Below are 13,619 nucleotides of genomic sequence, written 5' to 3' on the forward strand. Positions count from 1 at the left end.
TATGGTGATTGGTGATAATCTCGGTTCCAGTAAAGTGAAGATTAATGGGCAAGATATCGAAGAAGTTGATGAATTTGTTTACTTAGGATAAAGAACAAATAAAAACGATGTAAAGAGACGACAGGCAATTGCTAAAATGCTGGTCACTGATCTGATAAAATTATGGAGATCATGATCTGCCCCTAAAGACGAAACAGAGAATCACTGATTCGTTAATTTTTCCAGTTGCCACTTATGGATGTGAAGGATGGAATCTGAAAAGAGTTAACAGAAAGAAAATTGAGGCATATGAAATGTGGTGTTACAGGAGAATACTGTGTATTTCTTACTTGGATCGAAGAACAAATGAGTGGGTATTGAATAAAATTGGCAGGCCTAGAATTCTTCTTCATAGCATCAACAAAAGAAAACTCAAGTTTTTTGGTCATATAGTAAGAAGGGAAACTTTCTGTTGAAGAACATAATGGAAGGAAAAACTGACAGGAAGAGGTGCAGAGGAAGACCTGCAACTAGGTGGAAGGATGGGATTAGTGAACTTCTGGGCATGACACTTTGCAATGCTGCTCGTATAGCACATGATTGATGGAGTTGGAGGAATTTGTTGGTGGCGACAACAGCTCCTCGGGAGCTATATGACTGGAAGAAGAGAAGTGATAAGCAGGAAAGAATTTTTCTTATATACGGATGAGATGGATGATCATCTGTCTGTAAAGCATAAAGTGCACTTAATGAATCTGTAAAAATTATACTTTTATGAGTGAAGTTTTGGCAATGTGATCTAGTGCAAGACTTATTGCAAAATATTTGGCACTATAAATACTGCACTCTAATGGAAGAGACTGAGAAATTATGCTGTTTGGCAAGATGACTGACTGACTGCAGCACCAACACGTGTATCTGTCTTGGAGCCATCAGTATACAGATGAGAATAGTTAAATAAGAGGAATATAGCTGTTTTATATGTTGATTTGGGATATTGTTCTGTTTCCATTTTGTGAGGTCCGTGTCACAGTCGACTGAACCGATTTCCCATGGCAGAAGGGATGTGGAGGTATTTTGGTAGATTTTATCAATGCTTAAGTTCCGCTGTGAAAGTTATTCTTTTAGTTGGATACCAGCAGGTTTGCATGTGTTAGGTTTATTTGCATATAAGGTTTCCAATTTCAGATAATACAGATACTGTCAAGTTGGATGTCCAGGAAGGCTTTGAAGTTTTGCTACATAGTTCAGAAGAAGAACTTGTCGATGAAGACTGAGTGGGAGTTCATGGATCTCTGTGTATAAAATGTACACAGGTGAGGTACGAAATGGGTAGTTGGTTGGTGGAACAGACTTCCACCCCTTGTTGTGGAAGTTGATAGCCTAAATAAATTTAAGGCTCAGCTGGACAGGTATTTCGAACGAACAAAGGAGTGAAGTGGAAGGGTTTTTTTTTTTTTTTTTTTTTTGGCTGATGCTGTATAAGCTTGCTTTCTTGCATCATATGCCTCTACTAATGCTAATGCTCCGGAAATAACACATAACGAGCTGTGATGAACTTGATCTAACGAATTCAACACCCTTTTCCTGGTTGCAAAGTAGATGGGAGAACCGTAATCTAATCTGGATCTTTTCATTGCACGATAGATATGCAAAAGTAAATAACGATCAGCTACCCATGTCATTGCAGATTGCTTGGAGAATTTTAAGTTCGTTTAAGCACAGTGTGCATAGATATTTTGTGTTCTAGGAAATTTAATTTGTGATCCATGATTAGTCCTAGAAGTCAGATACTATGTTTGAGTGGGATTTGTTGATTGCTTATTCTTAGTTCTGGGTCTGGATGCATTTTTCGTTTTCTGCAGAAGTGTATTGCCGCTGTCTTTTGTACTGAGATTCGATATCCATTATAGACAGACCAGGACTCTTTTTTGTTTATAGTACATTGAAGCTGTCTCTCGACTGTCCGCATATTCTGTGAGTGACATGAAATAGTGAGGTTGGCGGCATATAAATATGTTTCTTCTATTTCTGGAATAACTTCTGTGATAGGATTGATTTTGATAGTGAAAAGGGCTGCACTAAGGAATGAGCCTTGGGGTACCACCTGTTCTTGATTGTATGTTTGAGACAGAATATGGTAGAAGCAGACTTGGAAAGTTCTTTTAGACATGAAGTAACGAAGGAACTTCGGTAGATGGCCTCGCAGTCCTAATTTAAGCAATTCTTGTAGCATACAATATTTCCAGGTAGTATCGAAAGCCTTTTGAATATTGAGGCATATCATAACAAGGTGTTCGTTTGAAAGAAAGGAATTGCGTATGTTTGCTTCGGCTTTTCTCATTATATCTATTGTTGATTTGTTTTCCCGAAAACCGAATTGGCTTGGACTAAGGAGATTGTACAAATCAAGAAACCATGTTAACTGATCAATCACCATTTTTTGTAAAGTTTTGCCAAGACAGCTAGTGAGGGCAATAATTATATGGATTTGAGTGGTCCTTCCCTGGTGGTGCCTCCGTAGCCAGGTGGGCAGGAGCGGCACTGCGTAGCACACGCTTCTTGATTAGACCAGGGTTCGAGCCCGTGACCACCAAATACAGAGGATGCGGAAAGGTCTGGGAATGACCACCACATATCCCCGGAGCAATATGGCCGTAGTTGCCAATGCTCCTAAAAACCAAATAACAACAACCTTCCCTGGTTTTGGAAAGGCCAGCACAACCGAATGCCGTCAAGAGCCTGGATGTGTCCTCAAGGTATACCCTATTATAAAGTAGCAAATGCAAGCATAAGGAATTTTCGGTGAGATGTTCAATCATTTGATAGTGGATTCTGTCTGGACCTCCTTTTGGGGCCTCCATAGCCGAGTGATCAGAAGTGGAAGTGCAGTAGCACATACTATTTGAGTAGACCGGGGCTCAAGCTGCTGACTGCTAAATACGGCTGATCTGCCAACCCACACTGGACCAGCGTGGCAGATTACGGTCCATTTCCCTCAACATGAATTTGAGGAGGCTTCCATCCTGCAGTGGATTGATAATGGCTGCAGCTCACTATACCTTACTTTCCATCTGGACCTGCTGCACTTTCTTTTGATTTGGATAAGGCTTTATGCAATTCATTTAGGGTAAATGGTTGGTTGTATGAAATATCTTGAGTTGCATGGAAGTTAATTTTGTATTTTTCAATTTGAACTTTATATGTTTGGAAGACTGGTCTGTATGATGATGTTGCTGACAATTCCTCAAAGGTTTCTCCTAGTAGGTTTGCAATCTTTTCTACTTCAGTTATATCATAACCTTTCCAGCTTATGATCGGTTTAGTGACTCTTGAATATTTGCCTGACATTTGTCTAATTTTATTCCATATAATTCTAGTATCAGTATTTGTATTAACTTTGCTAGCAAAAGATATCCAGGACTCTTTCTGAGATTTCCGACAAATATAACATACTTTTGCTCTGCCTTTCTTATATTTTATGAGATTAGTTGTGGGTGGGGAACTTACTGAATTGATTCCAAGTTCTTTCTTTGCTTCCAAGCATTCTACATTCCACCACTATTTGTAATGTTCATGGTACTGATTAGTTGTCTTTGGTATTGCAATATTTGCTGCAGCGATCATTTGATTTGTGATATATGTAACATCACTATTGACATCAGAATGTCTTATGATTTTCTCATCTAAAGAAGCAGCACACTGGTGTTTTTCCCAGTTTGCTTTGCAAAATTTCCATTTTTTACCTCACAGCTTGCACCATGTCATTTGTTAATAGGTGACAAACAACTGGGTAATGATCACTGTTATAGGGATCATTTAAACTGACCAATCAAGAATAGGTAAGAGAGCTGGGGAATGAATGTTGAGATCAATGGCAGTGGTAGTCCCCCGTTGGTAAATGAGCATGGGTGTGAGTACCTGTGTTTAAGAGCGTTAAGTTCAGTTTGTGATGCAGTTACTTTTGTTTTCTGTACGGCTGTTGCAGCTGCTGTTTATGTTCTTACTGCTGGGAGTAATGGTATCTGCTTTTTTGCTTCTTGGTATGTGACCTTGTGTTCGGTTTTATATTTCTGAACTTGCTTCTCTCTCTCTTCCATATACCGCAGTCTCTGGAATAGGCAGGGTAGTTTCCTTTGCAGTTTGGACCGTGAGGAGACTGTGTATGGCATTCTTTATCATTATGGTCTTTTGAGCCACAAGTGGCACAAATAGCTTGTCCTCTGCATACTGTTTGGGAATGGCCACACTTTTGACACTTGAAGCATCTTATGGGATGGGGGGGATGTATGGCTTTACCTGCAATTCAGGTATCTTGCTTTGACTGCCTTTAGTAGAGTAGGAGTATTGAAAGTAAGTATGATAGTGCGGGTTGGTATCAGGTTTCCATTCTTTTTAATAAGGATTCTTTTGGCATGTATAACATTATTGTTTTATAACTCTTGTACAATTTCTTCTTCAGAGCTATTTAGGAGGTCCCATTCTACAATAACCCCTTTTGATGTATTTAAAGTTGCATGTGGAGTGACTTGGATGGGAATCCTGCCAAACCTGTGGTTTTAAGAAGAAACTCTGAATGTCAGTAATTTGTTGTTTCTATCAATAGGTCACCAGATTTTAAGCGGTGAACCATTTTCGGTGGACCGGCTATATGTTCTAAGCACCTTCGTATCACAAAGGGAGAAAGTTTCCTAACAGGCTGGTCTGTTCGGAGTGGAAAATAAGAAAGAGTGGGAATTAAAATTATAAAAATACAATCACATCTTTCTTTTGTCTCTTGGCAGTAGATGGATTAGGATCATCTTGCTGCTAATTATGATCAGTTTGATCCATAGATCCAGGTGAAACCTGGTTTGTCAAGTCCATTGTTGCTCCTTTTAGTCCTGAAATATTATTTTTCCATTCAGGTTTCCAGCCCTGCCACAAGGGAGGCAGGAGCAGTGCCACCCAGTGACGAAGCAGCTGGAGAATTAGTTTGTTAGCGAGAAGGTGAATAACATCCTGATAAAAGAATGGTGATTTTATTTCCTGGGTTATAACTTAAAATCTGCAAAGTACAAAACCACTTACAATGAACTGAGTATAAGAAAGCGGCTAGAAATGAAACAAAACAAAATCACTTTACATAAAGTGATCCATTGGAAGGATCACTTTATATTTCACTTAAGAAAAATCTTTTGGTCTGTATCGCTTGGCACTTGGGGCCAACATTTTGCTGATAGATCTAGGAACTGTTAAGTTAAATATACACTTTAATTCTGCAGTTACTTCATTCCACTTGCAATGGTAGCATGAAATTGTGAAAATACAATGACACAAATAAAATGATGCAATTAATTACAATCCTATCTACAGAATTTCAGAATAACAGCATAAAGAGCATTGTGTTTATGGTTAATGGAAATGTTCATTTGTTGTTGTGACCAACACCTCAGCAATGACACACACAGCTGCACACACAGGCAACTGAGTATTCACTGAAATACCATTATATCCACTATATTGAAACTCTGGAAATGCAATTTAAACAAGTTAGTAATTGCAGAGGTCAACAATATTAGAAACTGCATGCATTGAAGCACAAACGGGAGATGCATGTTACCACCGTTGTCCAATGAATACAAGGTATAGACAAAACAGAACCAGTATTGCCCCCAGGTAGCCAACACAAAAAAATTGCAGAGTCCAGAAGTGTTGTTCATATTCTGCAACAACATTACAATAGCACCAATCTTCAGTCTCAGATTGTGTGGTCACAATCCAGGTAGTATTAGAAGTTACTCAGGCAAACAGAGTAATGTAAGAGCACTATCTTTATTGCTGATGAAAGAGGAAGTTTATTATTAGCATATTTTAAAAATTTACACAGTGTCAAACTATCAGAAACACCATTGGAAAACAAATTGCAGACACAGTCAGTTACAGTTATTAAGTTACATATAAGTCCTTGAGGCTCTTACAGACATTCTATCAGGTATAACAAGCTACCTGGAAGTCTAAAACGCTGATGGAATAATGCACAAAGTAGACCAAATTTCAGTGAAGTCCAGTCGTTCTGCAACAACCAAATCCTCTGTTTGTGCCTTCAGAGTGAGACTGTTCATAACCCCATGTGCAAGTCCCCAAATACAATACTTAGTACACTGGAGGAGGCCACATAGGTGCAAAACAACGTAAGCAGAAGTTGAAGCGTGGTGCAAACAGCACACAGAGGAATAACACCACTCTGTGTTACCAGGAAATACTGGGCGGTAGATGACTCTCATCAACCAGTGCAATACCACCACTTTTCTTATTGGAAGCTTGAAGTGGTGGAGCCTATATATAACCTCCAGAGAACAAAGCACCAGCAAACACCACCTCCCCATCTTTTTTGTCACGCTGTATGATTTATGGCATTTGAATTTATGATGGGCATCATGAAGGGATCCAATCTTCCTTAGATTTTGAGGATACAGCTCTAAAATGGCATTCTCAGGCTGGCTGCTAGATAGTCCACTGGACTGAACCCACTGGTAACACTATGAGGTTTCTGGATCAATTAGTGTATAATCTCACCTGCCTCTAATCTGCCAGACAGTGACTGGAGGGAGTCCAAGTAGTGTGTAAGTGGGGAGCTAGATATATTCTTGCCATGTGTACACCTAATCTAAATATTTCATTACTTCATACAACATGTCTCCAACTTTCCTTATTACTGAATATACCATAAATAGTCAAACTAATAGAATAAACTTATCTGTGAAAAGATCTATACCTCCGAAACACTTCCTCATTTATTTCGCAAATATACGTGGTCTCAGTTCCATATAAAAAAACTGGCTTTTCTCTTTTGTTCTTAGCATCACTTTTCTTCCAAACAGCTACTCAATCTGTACACAAATCCACCTTACCATTGAATATATTTCCCACATCTGAGGCGGTGGCCCTAAATCCTCTCGCAGGCTTTCAGACTCCATTCAAAAGCGGGCAGTTATGTTAATTAATGGCCATCTCTAACAAAGTCTCTCTACTCTCTTTCTCATAGACATTCTTTTCCGCTGCATACCTTTTCCACAGATTCTTCCAATGAAATTGTTCTTCTGAACTATCTTGTTTAATTCCTGCTATCCCTTCCAAAACGCTGTGAACATGTGCTGCAACCAGTTAGCATCCTTTTACTGTCCAACTTTAAACCTCACAAAATCAACTTTTCTTCCTCACTTATTCCTTCAACTTCTGTTTTCTGGAACAACCTCCCTTCATATGTATTTCCTGAAAATTACAATCTACAGAAACTCAAATCTAATGTTAACAAGTATCTTCTCAACCTTCAACTCATGCACAGTACTAAATTTCCATAGGTTCCAATACCTTTTATCCTTGAGGTTTTCATAAAGATTAAATAAATAAATAAAAATAAGCAAATGGCCTGCATAGCAAAATGGGTTTTCTAATAATAAAAAAAAAACTACCTATTTCACCAACATATAACTTTCAAATTGTGAATTAACTGGAGAATTTTTGCTCAACCTAGGCTAAACTGATAAAGCAGATATTTGGGCAGCTTCAGAAGATAAGATAAAAAATAAAAATAAATAAGTTACCACACAATAAAAAAAGGATTAGAAACCACAAAAGAATGATTCAACTCTGGATACGGGTATAAATTAATAAAATTTTCCAGAATTTTATTCAGTATTAGAAGAGATATAACATTGTTCATGAATAAACTCTATAGCTGAAATTATTGGTAAAAAATTAAAGATTTTCTGAAAGCTTTCAATTAAAATTTATTGCATTCCTAGAACAACACAGGGAAGAAGACAATTTGTGCCATATCTCCAAATGATGGACTTTGAGACAGAAGACAGATAGTCAGCCTACGAGAGGGCACAATGTTGTTCTGTGATATTGTCAACAAGTTGGATTAGTAAGTAAGTAAGTAGTAAGAGTTCATCAAAACTGAATACAATGGGAAGAGGAAGGCACACATGGCAAAGTGGACGAGAAATTGTTGAAGTTAAACATAAGAAAGGCAGCTGGGGTGGATGGGATCTATCCAGTTATATTAAAGGAGGCGGCAAAGCAACTAAGCAAACCCTTAGCCATAATTATGAGAGCATCCTTGGACTCAGGGGAGGTCCCCACGGACTGGAGATGTGCAAATGTATCCACAATTCACAAAGGGGGATCGAAGGGTGACACGAGTAATTACAGACCAGTTAGTTTAACTTCTGTTCCGGGTAAAATAATGGAGTCACTGGTTAAAGATGCATTGCAGGATCATCTAGACAAGACTGCAGCAATAATTCAGACACAGCATGGGTTTGTTAAGGAAACGTCTTGTCTGACAAATTTGATAGGATATTATGATGTGGTTACAAAGGAACTGGATGCGAAAAATAATTTTCATATCATATATTTGGATTTCAGGAAAGCTTTTGACACTTACGCATGGAAGACTATTGTACAAATTGGAGCAGAACGGTATTAAGGATAAGTTGCTACAATGGATAAAAGGATGGTTGAATGGGAGAAGACAGAGTGTGGTAATTAATGGGTGCTGCTGCTCTTCATGGACTAGTGTTATCAGTGGAGTCCCACAGGGTTCGGTGTTGGGTCCTCTGTTTTTTTGTATATTTATCAATGATATTGATGAAGGTATATCAGGCTTAGTGTCGAAGTTTGCAGATGATACAAAGGTTGGCAGGGTTGTTAATGACAGTAATGGCAGTGTGCTCCTGCAACAGGATCTAGGTAATTTGGGCAGATGGGCTAAGAAGTGGCAACTGAAGTTTAACCTTGACAAATGCAAAGTACTGCATATAGGTAGAAGTAATGTACCAACTGTGTGGTACTACACTTAAGGTGGTAGAAAATAAAAAAGACCTGGGAGTAATTGTGCAGTCAGATATAAAGTTTTCTGAGCAATGCAGACAGGCTGCCAGGGCAGGTCATGGGGTTTTGTCAATGATATATAGGCATTTTGCTAGCACGGAGAAGGAGGTGATTGTCCCTCTGTATAAGGCAATGGTTAGGCCGCGCCTTGAGTACTGCTTACAGGTCTGGAGGCCTCAATTTAGGAAGGATGTAGATTTGCTTGAGCGTGTACAGAGAAGGGCAACAAGATTGGTGAGGGGAATGAAGGGATCCTCTTACCAAGAGAGGCTTAAGTTCTGCAAATTGCAGTGGCTGGAGACTAGGCACCTGCGCGGTGATCTGATTGAGGTGTATCAGGCCTTGAATGGGTTGAGCACGCTGAATTCTGATGGGATCCTTCCACTTGTTCAGATTACGAACTTAAGGGGGCATAAATTCAAATTAAGAAAAGACAGATGTAGAATAGATGTGCAGAAATTTGCCTTTAGCCAGCAGGTGGTTAATTGATGGAACAAACTTCCATCTGTCATTGTGGAAGTTGATAGGTTAAATAAATTTAAGGAGGAACTGGACAGACATTTGGAGGGAATGGTGTGATTTTTTTTTTTTTTTTTTTTTTTTGGCTGTTGCTGCATAAGCCATTACACTTGCTTTCTTGCATCACATGCCACTACTACTACTACTACTACCACCACTCCAAGCACAGGAAGTTCCAGAAGCATTAAGGAATGGCAGAATCAGCCACTTCTGCACAGATTATTAGTGTTGTTTTTGTGTTGCATGTGACCATCTGCACAGTTTTTAATTTTTGCTGGAAGCAGGACTACAATCTTCATCCCACTAAACTGGTTGCCTCTCAGTGTTGTGAATGCCACTGAAGATTTTCACTGTTGTGAACATCTTCAGTGGTGTCAAGCATGGGTTAATTGGAATGGTGTTCAGCAGTGTTTACTGTTTTTGGCATTCATATGAGTGATGGACAAATGGGGAGGGGGTAAAGAGAGAGAGAGAGTAGGCTGTGTAAGGAAGAGACAAGCTTCAAGATATGAATGTTCACCAATAAGTCTGCATGATCACTAGATCCATCTCCAACAGAACACATCAGAGAAATGTTTGGAAGATACCTGAAGTCAAATTCAACACCTGCACTTTTGTTCCCCCAACTGAGAGCTCAAGTAGACCAGGCCTGAAATGGCATACTGCAAGATGACATTCAATACCTCTTTGACTGAATGTATGCCAGAGTCAGCAGCTGTATTCAAGCAGTGGGTGAGGTTGATACAAATGTTAACAGACAACAACGTAAACATTTTTCATTGAGATAAAAGTATTTCATTGAGATATTGTAATCATTTGAAAATTTAAATATTTATTCCTATAATCCCTATTACGAGTATTGCTGATTTTGGTCAGAACTGGTTCAATCATTAAATGGGACAAAAACTGGAGTTCAGTTTCTGTTCCATTTACATGTACATTGCAACGCTGCTGATTTTCCATTTCAAGCATAGTTCAGACTAAACAATGTCTGAACTAACTGACCATGCTTAAACCACTAAGAATAAAAGGTGTGTGGATTATAGCATTAGTATTGGCAAAATGATAAAGCAAGCTAATGTAGCATGTCAAAAAAGTAAATAAATAAAATAAAATTAAAATAATTTCCTAACCATTTCTTTATATAATAACATAATTACCTCTAGTTCATTTATATCATTAATAAAACCCCATGAGTTGTGCTAGCAGCCTGTCTTCACTTTCAGAAAGCTTCACATCAGATTATTTACTACCAAATCTTTTTCGTTATCTACAATCTTGAGTTTGGTGATAATTCGTGTTGTCTATATTTAGTTTACTTGGCTTTCTCAGTACCTCAGTTCCTCATTCCATCTTAACACTCCTCCTTCAGCATTTCTATTTCAATTCTGAAGAAGCTTTGGAATTTATTCATGCTTCACTTTAAAATGAAATTCTAATTCTAAAACGGAAGGATAAAATGTACCTTCAGAACATTAGGTCACGGATATCTCTAAAGATGAACTGGTATAAGGACTACCAGTACTTATTCATCTCTCTTTCTCTCCCCTTTTTTTTGCATTAAATCCTCTACTCCTACTTAAAATTCCTATAACATATATGCTGATGACACAAACAGCTGGACAATATTTTGTGGTCAGAAGAAGCTTGGTCTAATAATTCTCCTCATTAGGGGATTTGGGTCTGGAATCTAGTCACAATATCATAACCAAGAAAAGAATGTTATCCATGCTCTGACTGTACAATCAGTTGATTTTCAGAAGGGCCTAGGTGTCTACTATGATTCCAAACAGCCATTTTCAGTTTGTATTAACCAGTTAAAAATTAAATTAATAAAAACTGTGTGGGTATGGTGCTGAAATCTGGTCAGTAGCAGCAAAGTCTAATCTTAGGAGAACTTCTTAACAGTTGAATAACTAATGTTGAGGTGGGTCAACGTGAAATGTTGTTATTTGTTGTTGTTTGTTATTTGATTTTTAGGAGCATTAGCAACTAAGGCCATATTGCTCGGGGGATATGCAGCGGTCATTCCCTGACCTTACCGCATCCTCCGTATTTGGCGGTCACGGGCTCGAACCCCAGTCTAATCAAGAAGTGTGTGCTATGCACTGCTGCTCCTGCCAACCTGGCTACGGAGGCGCCACCTGAAACGTGGTCCCCCCATAATGTACTGTAATCTAAACCTGTCCACACTTAAATTAATTCAGATACAACTTCTTTGTACTTTGACCAAAATGGTCTAAGATATATTTTTTTTTTTTTTTTGATTTGGTAGTTGTTGGCGCATCGGCTTCTGTGGCCATATTGCACCTCCCAAGGTTTTTTTTTGCAGTACTTTGATCCAAGCCCGAGGCAGGAATCGAACCCGCGACCTTTGGGTTGCCGGGCAGGTACTTTACCCACTCGGCTAGCCCGGTCGGCTGGTCTAAGATATAGCCATACTCTTGATTCAAATCAAGAGTATGTTATAACATACTCTTGGTTTGAGAAAAGGTTGGATAGTACTTTCCACTTAGACAAATCCAACAGTAACCTTACTTGCCTAACAGCTAACATATTTCTAGATTGGGTATTCCCCTATCCCTCCATTAACAATTGTTAATCTTCTAAATTGATCTAGTTTTATTTTTGGATAATAAAAAATACAAGAAAGAAAGAAATCACCAATATGAGCTTTCTCATTAGTCATATATCTGCTGATAACATCTGCTGTTTTCTTTCCCTCAAGTGTTTCTCTGTACTGTTGCTGAACTAGTATACTGCAATTGATTTTGTCAAATAATGTAAACTGTTTAACCTGTATCAAATTAGTTAAATTCTCTTTTTTATGTAATGTTAGTGAAATTTTTTTCTAATGGTGATGTAAACTCCTCTAGTCTTAGCAATACAGGCAACTCTCGGTTTATGAACATCCGCTATAACAAATGTCAACAATTCATTCAAAATTTCTTAAAGTCACCAATAGATAGAGTTCCTTATAAAAAGAAATGCCAAACGTATAGTGAACATAACTGTAAGATTTACATAAATAAATAAATAAATAATGTATTTATTACAATAATTATCAAAAAATTATTATATGATAATTATACTGAACTGTTCTTGGTTAATAAAAATAATCTAGCCAGTAAAAAAAACGTTGGTTTACATGCCACACCACGTAGAATGTTGAAGTCTGATGAAGATATTGACAAGTAAAAGTTGAATACATATGTATGTACAGTACATATATTATGTTGCTTTATCTGAATATATTATGTTAGTATTCATTTTATTTATTTCTATTTTGTTAATTTAAATTAACAAGTATTTATTTATTTATTTTTTTATGAGAACCCCAAACACGAAAGGTATCAAAACCTATAGTACTTAGTACTGTGCATGGGTTGAAGGAGAAGTATGGGGAGAGGGGGATGCCGGAAACTTTGCTCTAGAGACTAAACATGGGTTTCACCACTTCAAGCCTCCAATAAGCAAAGTGGTGGTATTTCACCGGTTGATGAAAGTCATCTACCACCTGATACATAACGTAAACATTTTGGAACGGAACTTGTTTGTAAACCGAGAGTTGCCTGTATGGGGTTTATAAATTTGAATTTGTTGTTATAACATTTCTCTTACCAACAATAAACTGATATTCAATTTAAATTATTATAAAAGCCTGCAGCCAACATGCCATGACAGCAATTTTTTCATGTTATGAATATAACATATACATACCAATGCTTTGCTTGTATCATTTCATTATTATTATTAATTTATTTTTAATATTAATGCAAACATACAAATGTTTACATTAATAAATAAAAAGCTACATTAAATATAACTTAACAAAAATTAAATGTAAAAAAATGTGTTCTTTACAACTGTAATTTCCAGCAAAAAAACCTTTATTAATTCTGCAGAAAATTTAAAAAAAAAAAAAAAAAAAAAAAAAAAACTGTAAATATTTAACTATTAGTTACTTTTGTTTTCAAGTTCCTCATTTAAGCAAGCAATCAAAAATCAAAAATCAAAATTACATTTAACATGAGTTGTCATATTAATAATCAATATAAGAAACCATTTTACATAATTCATAGCAATGGCATCAACTTTTTGAGATTTTGATGGGTTTACTGGACAAGGTGATACTGCAGTCAGGTTAATGAAAAATAAAGCAATGTTTATAATATTTAGCCACAGTTGCCAAAAAACAAAATTACATATATAATTAAATCTTTAAAGACAAGGACTATCTG

General features: G+C 37.3%; 1 protein-coding gene across 9 annotated transcripts in view; it reads right to left on the reverse strand.

Annotated features, from left to right (window-relative positions):
- Positions 1 to 13,619, reverse strand: part of PMCA (plasma membrane calcium-transporting ATPase 3) — a 1,183,542-nt gene that overhangs the window by 658,215 nt on the left and 511,708 nt on the right. The window lies entirely within an intron of this gene.

The sequence above is a fragment of the Mastigoproctus giganteus genome, chromosome 13, assembly GCF_048544385.1.
Source record: "Mastigoproctus giganteus isolate SK-2022 chromosome 13, ASM4854438v1, whole genome shotgun sequence".
In the NCBI taxonomy this organism is placed as follows: domain Eukaryota; kingdom Metazoa; phylum Arthropoda; class Arachnida; order Uropygi; family Thelyphonidae; genus Mastigoproctus; species Mastigoproctus giganteus.